Below are 16,250 nucleotides of genomic sequence, written 5' to 3'. Positions count from 1 at the left end.
TGCCATATATACCATGTTGCCTGAGAGTTATTTCAATAGAGAATCAAAAATAAACGGAGAGTATATGATGAGTATGGGTTGCGAATTTTTTTATCTTTTAATAATTTAATTAAAATGTTTTTTTACAAAGCCTAATTTTCCCCTTGTATCCATCTCCTTCTCCTCTCAGAAAGCCATCCCAAAAATCACTTTTAATGAGGAAAAAGTCTGCAAAACCAATCAAGATATTAAAAAAATTTGACATATAAAAATTTTTCACTGCCATAGAGAACCTTCCTAGATCTCCACAAAGAAGTGGGAGAAAAGGAGAATATTTCCTTATATCTCACTTTTGGACCAAACTTTTTCTTTGTAACTTTGTAACAAATTTTCAATAATTTTGTGGTACTTATCCTTTCATTTACATTTTTTTTTGTTTATATTGGCTTGTTTCTGCTTACTTCGCTTAACATCATTTCATATCATCATAAATATTATGTCATCATAAATCTTCCCAAGTTTCCCTATATTCATCATATTTCTCATTCCATAGAAAACAATAATGGTCCAATATACAGGGAAATGAGCCAAATTTATAGGAATACAAATCATTCCCCAATTGAGAAATGATCAAATGATATGAACAGGCAATTTTCAGAGGAAGAAATTAAAGATATCTATAGGCATATAAAAATGCTCTAAATTACTATTTATTAGAGAATAGAAAATCAAAACAATTCTTAGGTACCACATCTCTCCTGTCAGACTGGCTAACATGACAAAACAGGAAAATGATAAATGCTGGAGAGGGTGTGGGAAAATTGGAACATTGTTACATTGTTGGTGTAGTTGTGAACTAATCCAGCCATTCTGGAGAGCATTTTGGAACTATGCCCAAAAGGCTTTAAAAATGTGCATACCCTTTGACCCAGCAATACCACTTCTAAGGCTGTATCTCAAAGAGATCACACAAATGGGAAAAGGACCCATATGTACAAAAATATTTATAGCAGCACTTTTTGTGGTAGCAAAGAATTGGAAATCAAGGGGATGCCCATTAATTGGGGAATGGCTAAAAAAGTTGTGGTATATGAATGTAATGGAATACTCTTGTGCTATAATAAATGGGGAAGATGCACACTTCATAATAACCTGGAAAGACCTACATGATATGATGCTGAGTGAGCGGAGCAGAACCAGGAGAACATTGTACACAACGACAGATATATTGATTCTATGATGACTGACTTTGATAGACTTGGCTCTTCTCATCAATACAAGGTTCAAATACAACACCAAAGTACTCATGATGGAAAGAGCTATCTACATCCAGAGAAATAAATATGGAGTCTGAATGTAGGTTGAGGCAAACTATTTGCTCTCTCTTTTTTCTTTTTTTGTTTCTTCTTTCTCATGATTCATTCCATTGGTCATAATTCTTCTTTACAACTTGACTCTTAGGTAAATAACTTTAATGTGAAGGTACATGTTAAAAAATATTGTATTCCATGCATTTTTGGTGGGGGGCAGGGAGCAGAGGAAGGAGAGGAAAATCTGGAACTCAAAAAACATGAGGAGCTGAGTGTTGTAAACTAAAAATAAAAAAAATCTTAATTAAAAAAACAATAATCATCCATTATATTCATGTGACATGATTGGTTGAGTCATTCATCAATCAGTGAGGATCTAATTTGTTTCTAGTTCATTGCTATTACAAAACATGCTACTATAAATATTTTGGAGCATATGGAGTGTATCTTTTATCGATGAATTCTCGGTATTTGACACAATGGAATCTTTGAGTCAAGGATATAAATAGCTAAGCCATTTTTTGGTAATTCCAAATAGTTTTCCTGAATGATAGGTCTTTTTCCCCCCATATAAAATATTTTCATTTTATTACAGTTATTTGATACAGTCTCTGATACAGGAGCAGAAGAAGCTGAGAACATGGCAAAGCAGGTCTGTAAAATATCCTAGATCCTGGATCTGAAGCCCTATATCTTAATATTTACCTGGCTTTTCTCCTCACCTCTCTCAGCAGAACATTGGAGAATAGTTGAGATGAGGTTCCAGCATTATCCTCCCCTCCTCTGAGGCAGGGGTGATCATAAACAGTCCTCCCAGAAGGAGGCAGTAGCACAGTAATCTCCACCAGCCAAAGGAAGAGTAGAGTGACACATTGGGCTGAATTCAGAAAATGAGTTCAAGGAGCCTTATTGTGATTGTTTCTGAGCTGATTGTCTTGAGTTCATTGGCTTAGTTTTCCAATCTATTTGGGGAGCAGGGGCCATGACCCAAATTAGCTCCTGAAATAAAAAAATATCTTGGCAAATTCAAGTCAGTGGGGCTGGATTCAATGATGGGGATGGGCAACCTCCCCTACCAACCTTCCCTCTGGTCCCAAGAATTTGTGGAGGAAAGGGAAAAGAAAGATTTATCATCTCAAGCCCAAAAGCCAGTTTTCACTGGAAAATAAATTAGGTTCCATGACACTTCTTCCTTTGACAAGGCTTGGCCTCTGGGCTCCCTGAGCATATTGCTGCCTTGGGTGATGGTTACAGCACGTGGCTACAGTTCAGGCTCAGGACCCAGTCCAGTTTGTTGTGAAGCACCTACCTGAGGCCAGATGGCAGATTCAATCTTTCCAGTACATCCCCAGAGTCAGAAAGCAGTTGGCTTTAGTTGGTAGCAACAGATGCTGCAAGAAGGTGAGGCTGGAACCGGAGCAGATCACCTTCATACTGCTCTTGGTGGAGGTGGAGTACACCACTGGGGCTTGTTTCAGACATTAGCAGTGGCAATTCCTATGTATTTCCTGTTTTTAAAGAAGGTCAAAATCCCACACCAAGGTAAACCTTGATGATGGAGCCCTGGCCAAATCATGATGAGAAGTTCATCTTGTCTGGTGATGGAGAAGTCCTGTGTAGGAGAGGCTTCAGTCTTGCCCAACAAGCTGCAGAGTTTGTGGTTGTGCTTTTCCAGATTTAAATCTGATGTTACAATATTAACCACCATATCAGTGCCATAGAATGGAGAAATCATCATAATCTCCCAAAATTTCTGGCCTTCCCATAGCTCCTTGTTTCCACTTATGGCTGCTGTGGCTCAGTTATACTGCATGTGGAAACTAAATTTTTTAGTTGTCACAACTTAGCATAGTGGCTTTTGATTTGTTCAGATCATCCCATACTCAATCAAAATAGTCATGTTCCTCACCACACTAGTAGCCCCGGTTTGATGGCTGGTGTACTGGCACAGTACAGAGTTTTGCTTTGACTCTCAGTCACAATAGGTTTCCCCAGTCACAGGCATAACACTCAGGATGGAGGGCAGCAGGAAGGTGAACTCTGTCTCTGAGTCAGAGTCACTATGCTGTCATAACTTCAGTTGGTGGTGCCAGAGGACAAAAACACATCTCAGAACAAAATACCAGGCCTCGTTCCTACCGGTGCATTCAGTCATGGTAGAAAATATCTTAGGCATCACCAACACTTCACTCTGTTCCTCCCCTCCCCCAGCAATGGTAATTATACTTCCATTAATTGCACATTACTGTTCCTATTTTTCTGCAAGCCCTCCAACATTGACTATTCATGGTTTTATTATTTTTATTAATTAGCTGGGCATGAGACTAAACATCTGTGTATAATGATGACTTTTATTTCTTTCTTTATTCTTTTTATGAGTTCGGCATTATAACAACAATGTGGCTTCCAGCTACTGTGGCTGTGTAAGGCCAATAACAACAGCATACAGGAAGGGTGCTAGCATAGATTCTTTGATCTGCTTTTCTAAGGAAAGCAACTTAAACAGGTTAACAATCTCACTTTAATTAAACATATATGTTATATATATATATATATATATATATATATATATATGTATATATATATGTGTGTGTGTGTGTGTGTGTATATGTGTGTGTGTATAAATATATATACATATATATATATATATATATATATATATATATATATAACACAATTCAAGTAGACAAGCTTTGTCTGAACAAAATATCACATACATAGTTACCCAAAAGAGAAAGAACAACATCTGGGTTTTCTTCAAGGCCCAGGGGCTCCAGGGGCTACCCAGAGTCTCCACATCAAAACTTTTCCAGTGAGTGATAGCCCCAGACAAAATGCTAACCTCTGAGTTTATGTACCCTTTGTAGGGCCTGAAGGATTCACACCTAATCAGCAAAATGGTGTGAGCCTGGGGCTTTACATCTAGTTAGCAAAAGTTTGTGGGCCTGGGGCTTTGCACCTAGTAAGGCATAATCAAAGGCACTTGATTACTTTAGCATTCTAAAAGAGAAAACAATAAAAAAGTCCCACCCTAATTACTTTAACAGCCAAAATCTATGCACATCCAGAGAAAGTACTATAGAGTCTGAATGCAGATTGAGGCAAACTATTTGCCCTCTTTTTTGCCTTTTTTTTCCTCCGTTTTTGGTTTCATTTCTTCTTTCTCATGATTCATTCCACTTGTGATAATTCTTCTTTACAACTGGACTATTACATAAACAATTTCAGTATGAAGGTGTATGTAGAACCTATATCAGATTACATGCTGTCTTAGGGAAGAGGAGGGAAAAAAGGGAGGGTGAAAAAATTTGGAACTCAAAAACTTGTGTAACAGAGTATTGTAAACTAAAAATAAAAATAATAATAATAATAATGAATAAGAAAGAGAAAAAAAGAAAAAACACTGACCTGGAAAATAGATCCAGGAGAGATAACTTAAAAAATCATTAGACTACTTAAAGAATGTGATCAAATACAGAGCCTAGATAAGATCTTCCAAGAAATTATCAAGGGAACTGTCTTGATATTCTAGAACCAGAGGGTAAAGTAGAAATTGAATAATCTGCCAATCACTTTCTGAAAGAGATCCCAAAATGAAAGCTGCCTAGAATATTGTAGCCAAATTCCAGAGTTCCCAGGTCAAGGAGGAAATATCGCAAGCAGACAAAATGGAACTGTTCAAGTAACATGTAACCGCAGTCAGGATAATACAAGATTTAGCATCTTGTACAAAAATATGACATTCCTGAGGGCAAAGGAGCTAGAATTATAACTAAGGATCACCTACCCAGCAAAACTGAGTACATTCCTTCAAACTAAAAATGGGTGATCAATAAAACAGAAGACTTTCAAGCATTCTTGATGAAAAGATTAGAGCTGAATAGAAAATAAGACTTTCAAATACAAGATGCAAATGAAGCATACAAAGGTAAACAGGAAAGGGAAATAATAAGGGACTTATGAAGTTTACACTGTTTACATTCCTACATGGGAAGATGATATTTATAACTCATAAGACCTTTCTCATTATTAGGGCAGTTAGGAGGAGTGTACATAGACAGAGGGCACATATGTGAGTTGAATATGAAAGTATGATATCTAAAAAATAAAAACAAAATATCACACACACCTATACATACATACACACATATGGGGTAAATTATCTCAAATATAAGAGGTAAGAAAAATATTTACAATGGAGGGGAAGGGGGTAGGTGAAGCTGAATGACTGAACATTACTCTCATCAGAATTGGCTCAAAGTGAGAATAACGTAAATACTCAGTCAAGTATAGAAATCTATCTTACCCTATAAGAAAATAGGAGGAAAGGGGACAATAGAAGGGGGCAGTGATAGAAGGGAGGGTGGATTTGAGAAAGGGGTAGTCAGAAATAAAACACTTTTGAGGAGGGACAGGGTAAAAGGAAAAAGAGGAGGATGGGATGCAGGGAAATAGAGTTAGCAATAGTAATTGTGGGGCAAAATGAAGCAAATTTCTCTGATGAAGGCCTCATTCTTCAAACAAATAGGGAACTGAATCAAATTTATAAAAATAGGAGCCATTCCCCAAATGATAAATGATCTAATGATATGATCAGTTTTCAAATGAAGTTATCAAAGCTCTCTATAGGCATATAAAAAAGATTTAACTCATTATTGATTAGAGAAATGAAATTCTGAGATACTACCTTATAGCTATTAGATTGGCTAATAGGACAGAAAAAGTAAATGACAAATATTGGAGGGGATGAGGAAACAATGAGACTTTAATGCATTGTTGGTGCAGTTGTGAACAGATTCAATCACTCTATAAAGCAATTTGAAAGTATTCCCAAAGTGCTATAAACCAATCATACCCTTTCACCTAGTAATACCACTACTAGAACTGTATCGCAAAAGAGACTAAAAAACTAAAAGGAAAAGGAGATATATGTAAAAAATATTTATAGTAGCTCTTTTCTTTTGTCAAAGACTTGGAAATTGACATGATGCCCATCAATTGTGGAATGACTGACCAAGATGTGGTATGTGAGTATGATGGAATTCTATTGTACTATAAGAAATGATGCACAAGATACTCTCAGAAAAACCTGGAAACACTTACATGGGCTGATGAAAAGTGAAGTGTACTGTGAACAAAGTAACAGCAATACTGTAAGATGATCAGCTGTGAATGACTTACCTATTCTCAGCAATAAAATGATCTAAGACAACTCTCAAAGACTTATGATGAAAAATGCTCTCCATCCCCACAGAAAGAACTGATGGTAACTGAATACAGATTGAAGCATACTTTGTTTTTTATTTTCCTTGTTTTTTCTTGTCTAGATTTTCTTTCACAACACGTCTATTATGGATATGTTTTGTATGACTACACATGTATAACCTATACTTAATCAATGAGGGGTATGGGAGAGGAAGGAAGAAGGGAGAGAATTTAGAACTTAATTTTTTTCTTTCTTTATTTCTACTTTTCAGCATTCATTTCCACAAGATTTTGAGTTACAAATTTTATTCCCCATCTCTACCCTGCCCCCTACCCCAAGATGGCATGTATTCTAATTGCCCCTTTCCTCAGTCTGCCCTCCCTTCTATCACCCCACTGTACCCCATCCCTTATCACCTTCTCCCTTACTTTCTTGTAGGGCAAGATAGATTTCTATATCCCATTCTCTGTATATCTTATTTAGCAGTTGCATGCAAAAGCAATTTTCACTATTTGTTCTTAAGACTTTGAGTTCCAAATTCTCTCCCTTCTTCCCTCACTACCCACCCTCCTTGATAAGGCAAGCAATCCAATTTAGATTATGCATGTATTGTTGTGCAAAACACTTCTATAACAGTCATGTTGAAAGACTGACTATATTTCCTTCCATCCTATTCCATCCCCCATTTATTCAATTTTCTCTTGGACCCTGTCGCTTTTCAAAAGCGTTGACTTTTGGGGGTGGAGCCAAGATGGCGGCTGGCAAGCAGAGACCAGCATGAGCTCCCTGCCGAGTCCCTCCAAAAACCTATAAAAAATGGCTATGAACCAATTCTAGAACTGCAAAACCCACAAAACAGCAGAGGGAAGCAGGGCTCCAGCCCGGGACAGCCAGGATGGTCTCTGGGTGAGGTCTATCCCACACGGATCTGAGAGCTGGGAACAAAGTGGAGCAGAGCCCATCCTGAGCAGCGTGGACCACCCAGACTAGGAGCCGGGCAGAGGGGGCCCTAGCACCCTGAATCAGTGAGCTATGGCATTTACCAGACTTCTCAACCCACAAACTCCAAAAACAGCAGAGAAGGTTAGTGGGAAAAGGTGCGGGAGTGGAAGGAGTTCGCAGTTCGGCTTCCAGCCCCAGGGGCAGCGGAGGTGGGGCAGCTACAGCTGCTGCTACTTCTGGCTCCAGGCCCACCTGGTGGGAGGAATTAAGTGGTGGATCAGAGCAGGGGTGCACAGCCTGCTGAAGATCTAAGCCCAGTCTGGGTTGGGGGTTCTTGGGGAAGGAGTAGTGCTGGTGTGACAGAGCTAGCACCTCCCCCCCCCCCCAAACGTGGAACAAAGAACTCTTTAGTCATACCCCACTGAAAAACTCAAGGGTCAAGTTAGTGGGTTGGGAATATAGCCAGGCAGCGAAAACGCGCCCAGATTCAGTCTCAGACTTTGGATTCTTTCTTTGGTGACAAAGAAGACCAAAACATACAGACAGAAATTAATAAAGTCAAAGAGCCTACAACAGAAACCTCCAAGAAAAACATGAACTGGTCCCAGGCCATGGAAGAGCTCAAAAAGGATTTGGAAAAGCAAGTTAGAGAAGTAGAGGAAAAATTGGGAAGAGAAATGAGAAGAATGCGAGAAAACCCTGAAAAACAAGTCAATGACTTGCTAAAGGAGACCCCAAAAAATACTGAAAAATACACTGAAGAAAACAACACCTTAAAAAATAGACTAACTCAAATGGCAAAAGAGCTCCAAAAAGCCAATGAGGAGAAGAATGCCTTCAAAGGAACAATTAGCCAAATGGAAAAGGAGGTCCAAAAGACCACTGAAGAAAATACTACCTGGAAAATGAGATTGGAGCAAGTGGAAGCTAGTGACTTCACGAGAAATCAAGATATTATAAAACAGAAACAAAGGAAAGAAAAAATGGAAGACAATGTGAAATATCTCCTTGGAAAAACCACTGACCTGGAAAATAGATCCAGGAGAGAGAATTTAAAAATTATTGGACTACCTGAAAGCCATGATCAAAAAAAGAGCCTAGATATCATCTTTCAAGAAATTATCAAGGAGAACTGCCCTGATATTCTAGAGCCACAGGGCAAAATAGAAATTGAAAGAATCCACCGATCGCCTCCTCAAATAGATCTCAAAAAGAAATCTCCTAGGAATACTGTTGCCAAATTCCAGAGCTCCCAGATCAAGGAGAAAATATTGCAAGCAGCCAGAAAGAAACAAGTTGAGTATTGTGGAAACACAATCAGAATACCCAAGATCTGGCAGCTTCTACATTGAGAGATCAAAGGGCTTGGAATATGATATTCCGGAGGTCAGTGGAGCTAGGAGTAAAACCTAGAATCCCCTATCCAGCAAAACTGAGTGTCATTCTCCAAGGCAAAATATGGATTTTCAATAAAATAGAGAACTTTCAAGCTTTCTTAGGGAAAAGACCAGAGCTGAATAGAAAATTTGACTTTCAAACACAAGAATCAAGAGAAGCATTTAAAGGTAAACAAGAAAGAGAAATCATAAGGGACTTACTAAAGTTGAACTGTTTTGTTTACATTCCTACATAGAAAGATGATGTGTATGATTCATGAGACCTCAATATCATAGTAGCTGAAAGGATATGCATTATATATATATATATATATAGATGTTTATGTATATAGTATTATATATAAAGTGAATGTGTGTGTATGTATTATCGTATGTGTGTGTATATATATCACACATAGTATGTATATATGTATAGTGTGTGTCTATCCTCTCTGTTGTGTCCTATATCTCCTGTGTATCTCTATATACTCTATAATCATCTTATATCTATATAATATGCTATATATATATCTCTATATGAAAAGAGAGAGAGAGCAGCACAGGCTGCGTTGAAGATGAAGGGAAGATATCTAAACGAAATAATCTCAAATTAAGGGCTGAGAGCAGGAACATACTTGATTGAGGGAGATAGGGAGAGATAGAAGGGGTGGATTATCTTGCTAAAGGTGGTAAGAGGAAGCCGTTCTGTGGGAGGAGGGAGAGGGCAGGTGAGGGGGGAATGAGCGAACTTGCTCTCATCAGATTTGGTCCTGAAGAGGGAATAACATACATACCCAATAGGGTATCTTACCCCACAGGAAAGAAGAGGGAGGAAGATAAAAAAGGCCAGGGGGGAGATGATGGAGGGGAGGGCAGATGGGGGTGGAGGTAATCCAAAACAAACACTTTCGAAAGTGGACAGGGTCAAGGGAGAAAATTCAATAAAGGGGAATGGGTTGGGAAGGAGCAAAATATAGTTAGTCTTTCACAATATGATTATTGTGGAAGGGTTATACATAATGTTACACATGTAGCCTATGTTGAATTGCTTGACTTCTTAGGGAGGGTGGGCGAGAAGGGAAGAGGGGCGAGAATTTGGAACTCAAAGTTTTAAAAAGAGGTGTTCAAAAACAAAAAAAAAATGTTTTTTCATGCAACTAGAAAATAAGATACACAGGCAATGGGGCATAGAAATTTATGTTGCCCTACAAGAAAGGAAGGGAAAAGGGGATGGGAGGGATAATAGAGGGGAGGGCTGACTGGGGAACAGGACAACCAGAATATATGCCATCTTGGAGTAGGGGGGGGAGGGTAGAAATGGGGAGAAAATTTGTAATTCACACTCTTGTGAAAATCAATGCTGAAAACTAAATATGTTAAATAAATGAATTTAAATTTTAAAAAAATGTTGACTTTTACCTACACCTTCCCCCAATTTGCCCTCCCTTCTATAATCCCCTCTCTTATTGCATTCCCCCCCCCACTTTCTTGTAGGGTACACACCCAGTTGAGTCTGTGTGTTATTCCCTCCTTAAGTCAAATCTGATGAAGGTAAGGTTCACTCATTCGCTTTTACCCGTTCCCTTTTCCCTTCCATTATAAAAGCTTTGTCTTGCCTGTTTTCTGTGAAATAATTTACACTATTCTATCTCTCCCTTTCTCCTTCTCCCAATATATTCCTCTGTCACCCTTAAAATTTATTTTTTCAGATATTGTCCCTTCATATTCAACTCACCATGCCCTCTGTCTAAAACTAAATCGGTATCTAAATCTATATCTATATCTCTATCTACATATACATATATATCTATGTCTATCTGTCTGTCTGTTTCTGTGTATATTCCCTTCAACTACTCTAATACTGAGAAAGGTTTCATTTGTTACAAATATCATCTTTCCATGTAGGAGTGTAAAGAGTTCAACTTGAATAAGTCCCTTATAATTTCTCTTTCCTGTTTGCCTTTTTATGCTTCTCTTGATCTTGTATTTGAAAGTCAAATTTTCCATTCAGTTCTGGTTTTTTCATCAAGAATGCTTGAAAGTCCTCTATTTCATTGAACGTCTATTTTTTTGCCCTGAAATATTATACTCAGTTTTGCTGGGTAGCTGATTCTTGGTTTTAGTGCTAGCTCCTTTGACCTCTGGAATATCATATTCCAAGTCCTTCAATTGCTTAGTATAGAAGATGCTAGATCTTGTGTTATCCTGACTGTGTTTCTTTCTGGCCACTTGCAATATTTTCTACCTGACCTCTGGAATTTGGCTACAATATTGCTGGGAGTTTTCCTTTTGGGGTCTTTTTCAAGATGTGATTGGTGGATTCTTTCAATTTTTATTTTGCCCTCTGATTCTAGGATATCAGGGCAATTTTCTTTGATAATTTCTTGAAAGATGATGTCTAGGCTCTTTTTTTGATCATGACTTTCAAGTAGTCTAATAATTTTAAAATTGTATCTACTGAAACCATTTTCCAGGTCAGTGGTTTTCCAATTAGATATTTCATGTTGTCTTCTTTTTTCATTCTTTTGGTTCTATTTTATAATTTCCTGATTTCTCATAAAGTCATTAGCTTCCATTTGCTCCATTCTAATTTTTAAGGAATTATTTTCTTCCATGAGCTTTTTGGACCACCTTTTCCATTTGGCCAATTCTGCTTTTTAAGGCATTCTTCTTCTCATTGGCTTTTTGGGCCTCTTTTGCCATTTGGGTTAGTCTATTTTTAAGGTGTCATTTTTTTCAGTGTTTTTTTTGGGGGGGAGTGGTCTTCTTTAGCAATCTGTTGACTTGTTTTTCATGATTTTCTTGCATTGCTCTCATTTCTCTTCCCAATTTTTTCCTCTACTTCTCTTACTTGATTTTCCAAATCCTTTTTGAGCTCTTGCATGGACTGAGACAAATTCATATTTTTCTTGTAGGTTTTTGATGTAGGATTTTTGACTTTGTTTTCTTCTTCTTCTGCTTGTATATTTTGGTCTTCTTTTTCACCAAAGTAAGATTCTATACTCTGACGTATTTTATGCTCTATGCTCATTTTCACAGCCAAATTACTTGGTTTTTTAGCTCTTTGTCAAGGTGGAACTCTGCTTCCAGAGTGGACAGTGCTCTGTAGCAAGCTTCAGGAGTTTTGTGCTGCTGTTTTCAGAGCTACTTCTAGGCACTTATAAAATTTCAGTTCTTCTGCAGTGGTATGATCCAATGAGAGGTGTTTGGTCATCTCCTGACCTGTGCTCTGGTCTGTGAGTGATCTTAAGCATTCTTTTCTGTTATATAACTACCACGAGGACTCCTTCTCCATAGCCACCACAACTCTGCCGCACCAGAGCTCTTTCCCCAAGCCCACCAACCAGGACTACAACCCAGATCCAAGCAAAGCAAAGCAAGAGAATCCTGCCTCAGTGCCAGCAAAGAGATCCTTATATTCCTGCTCTGATAAGCCACTTGATTTACCCCACAGTCTGTGGGCTTGGAGCTCCAGAAAGTAGTTGTCTCTGCTGCAGTCACCTCTGCTGCCCTGGGGCTGGGGCCAGACCACACCCTTCTGTCACCCAGGTCCAACAGGGTTTTTCCAAGTTTCTAAGTTGTCTTTGGCATTTGTGGGTTGAAAAGTCTGGAAACTACCACAGCTCAGTTATTCAGGGCCCTGAGGCCGGCTCCGCCACTGTCTGCTCTGGCCTGGTCTGTTCTTGCATGACCCATACTGCACTGTGCTATGATCCCAGCACAGAGCAATATACACCTTCCCAGTGACCATCCAGGGCATCTTGGGCTGGAGTCTTGTTTCACTCTTATTTTGTGGGTTCTGTAGCTCTAGAATTTGTTTACAATCATGTTTACAGGTGTTTGGAAGTATCTGAGGGAGAGTTCAAGGAAGTCTGTGTTTTCCTTCTGACATCTTGGCTCTGCCCCTGGAACTCAATTTTTTTTTGTAACAGAATGTCAAATATTGTTTTTACTTGTAACTAAGGAAAAGTAAAATATTAAATACATTTTTAAAAAGAATAAATAAATCTCTTAGCCATAGCTATGAGAAATATATTTTTCTCTTCTCATTTATTTTTTTTATGTTATGGTCTTTAACATTCAATTTACCTTCCAATTTTTAATTCATTGCTGAATATTCTGTAAGGTATTCATCTAAGCCAGTTTCCTGCTAAACTTCTTTCCAGGTTTCATAGAAGCTATTATAAAATAGGAAGTTCTTGATTAATTTATATTCTGTATGTGAGTGTGTATATGAAAAACTCATATAGTGGGTTCAAATACTTCTGATTCTCCTGATCTATACTATTCCATTTATCTATTTCTCTATTTTTAGTCCATACTGAATATACTTTATTAGTTGATGATTATTACTTTCTAATACAGTTTGAGGTCTAGAAGTACTGTCCTTCTTCCATTCCTACTTTTAAAAATAATATTTTTAATATTCTAGATATTTTATTCTTATAAATGGATTTTATTGTTATTTTATGGAATTATATAAATTATCTCTGTCATTTAATAATGCATAATTAAAATTAAAAGTATCTTTAGTAGTATGGCAACTTATATTATATTAGCATAGATCAAACATTAACAGTGGGCATTGATCTAGCTCTTTTTACTTTTATCAAAACAAATATTAAGTGTGCTGTAATAGATTTATTTATTATATATTGAAATACCACATATGTTTGGGAGTTATTTTGAATTTCATTTTATATTATCAGCTCCTAGATTATGTTCATAATGTAAAAAAGTTATTAATTTTTAAAATTTATTTCATGGCTTGAAAATATACTAAAACTATAAATTGTTTAAATTAGTTTCATTTTGGGGTTTTTTTTTTAAGTAAACCATAATGTCACTAGAAAGTTTATTTGCTGTTTTTTTCTATCTTTTGCCCTTTAATTTCTGTCTCTTATATTTCCATTATTTTTAGAATTTCTAGAACTCTATCAAATAATAGTGGGGAAAGTGGGCATCATTGCTTTACTGCAGGATTTATTGGGAGTTTTTTTTTTCTGTTGTTCAGTCATTTCTGACTCTTTGTCACCCTGTGGACCATATCACTCAAGTACTGTCCATGGGATTTTCTTGTAAAAGATACTTGAGTGGTTTGCCATTTCCTCTTGCAGTGTTTTAAGGCAATCAGAGGTTAAGTGACTTGCCTGAAATCACATAGGTAGTTAACTGTTTGGGCTGTGTTTGAAGTCAGGTGTTCCTAACTCCAGCACCAACACTTCATCCGCTGAGCCATCCAGCTGTCCTTTATTTATTAGAATAGAATCTAAAGAATCTGCAATGCATTATGATGCTAGCTTTTGATTGTAAATAGATATGATATTAAAATAGATTTCTATTTATACATATATTTTGTTCACTTTTTCTGCATCTGTGGAAGTAATAATGTGTTTTGGATTTTTTTTCTTATCATGATCAATTGTATTAACTATTTTCCTACTGTTGAACTATCCTTGTTATATATTCCTAATATAAATCTAACTTGGTAATAATATATGATTTCTTAGATAAATTGCTGTACTATCTCTGACAGGATTTTATTTAATTTTTAAATCAATATCCATTAATGATATTGACCTGTAATTGGTTCTCTTACTTTGTTTTATCTATTTCAGGTTAAGGTATGAAAATTATATTTGTGTCATTAATATGAACAATAAAATAATTTCCAATTTAATTTTATAAATGTGGGCTTAGAGGCCAATTGGGAATCTATCAGTTGAAATCTATTAATTCTCAGAAGTAAACACTAGATAGTGGTAATTAATTACTTCATACAGAGGGGAACCAAATCAACTATTTGTCAACTTGATATAAACAATAATCAGATATTATTGAGTTTGCAATTAAAATCAATGGTGAGTCATCTGAAAATATAAAATTGTTAAGTGCCATGAACACTAGCTATTTTGGTGATCCATGTGATGACAAAGGATTCCAAGGTAAGATACTTAGTAATTATATTTAAGAATAATGATGAACTGGGGGAAATGAATAATTGGGGACTTAAGTAACATTTTGAACATTCTTGCCAATTAAAATTATAGAATTCTTTTTTTGTTTGTTTGTTTGTTTTTTTTGGCAGGGCAATTGGGGGTCAGTCACTTGCCCGATGTTACACAGGTAGAATATGTGTCCGGTGTCTGAGGCTGTATATGAACTCAGGCCCTCTGGACTTCAGGGCCAGTCCTCTACTCATTGCACCACCTAGCTGCATCATATGGAGTCCTTAATAGAAAAGTAGACTTGGCAAAAAAAAAAAAAAAAGACTTGGCTAAGACAATTCCATCATTGACAGATAAGGGGATTTTGATTTATAAAACACATATTGAGAAGGAACCACTTCCCATACCCCAGGGCTAGAGGTGATTACAAAAATCAAGCTATTGCTGCAAAAACACATAAGCAAAGGAGAAAGTATCCAACCATAGAAAGCCATTACAAGAAGATAGATGACCGGAATTCAGAGGAGGTCGTTGAAGTAAAAAAATCCCCAAAGAGTAACATGAAATGGTCACCTGCCCAAAAAGAATTTATAGGAGATCTTAAGAAAGACTTAAAGATCAAATGACAGAGATGAAGGAAAAACTAAAAAAAAGAATAATCCAAGAAAAATAAGAAAGTTATGAAAGGAAAGTCAACCAATTAGAAAAGGAGATCCAGAATCTTAAGGAGGAATGGGCATTTGATAAACTCTTGGATTTTCAAGAATTTGTTAAAAAAATCCCTTACTTAATAGAAGTTTTGACATACAAGAACCAAGAGAAACATAAGGCATATAACAAAAACTAATTATAAGGGATTCATAAGGATGGAGTATTTACTTTTATATATGTAAAATGTATGTCGAAGGTTCTTATTAAAAATTGGTGAGCTCATAACAAAGATTGGGGTAAACCTATGATACAAATTTATAAAGTAAAACCATTTAGGGACAGCTAAAAGAGTAATTATTTTATACAAATGAGGTTCAAGAGGAAGAATGGATACAGATGGATTAGATGGCAGAAGAGAGCTGGTAATTCTCGTATTCTACTTTCACTGGGAAGGAGTTTAAGAGGGAACAATACATATATATTTACAAGAGTGTAAAAGTCTTCTAAATTTAGAAGAAACAAAATGGTAGGGGCATAGGGCAAGGGAGAGGACAAGGGAGGAATTTTTAGAAGGGAGAATGAGGAAGAGGTAAAAGGGGGGTATAGAAGGGTTTTTAGAATTATGGGAATGGGAGGATAGGGGAGGGATCCTTGGAGGGGAGTAGGCAAGTAATAGGAGGGCAAGGTAGTGGATAGAAGTAAAGTAGTGGAGTTAGAAGGGATAGGAAACAAGAGATATGCCCAAACATAAAACAAAGACCAGGGGTTGGGTATGTTTGGGAACATATATGTCTATATATGTATGTATATATCTATAGCTATATAATAATATATCTAA

General features: G+C 36.8%; 1 pseudogene; it reads right to left on the bottom strand.

The window, feature by feature from the left end:
• Positions 1-2,537: 2,537 nt before the first annotated feature.
• The window catches only part of LOC118834688, a 71,620-nt pseudogene continuing 57,907 nt past the window's right edge, over positions 2,538-16,250 (bottom strand).

The sequence above is a fragment of the Trichosurus vulpecula genome, chromosome 1 (assembly GCF_011100635.1).
Source record: "Trichosurus vulpecula isolate mTriVul1 chromosome 1, mTriVul1.pri, whole genome shotgun sequence".
Taxonomy (NCBI): Eukaryota; Metazoa; Chordata; class Mammalia; order Diprotodontia; family Phalangeridae; genus Trichosurus; species Trichosurus vulpecula.
The sequence above is the reverse complement of the archived record's forward strand: the minus strand, read 5'-3'. Positions and strand labels throughout refer to the sequence as shown.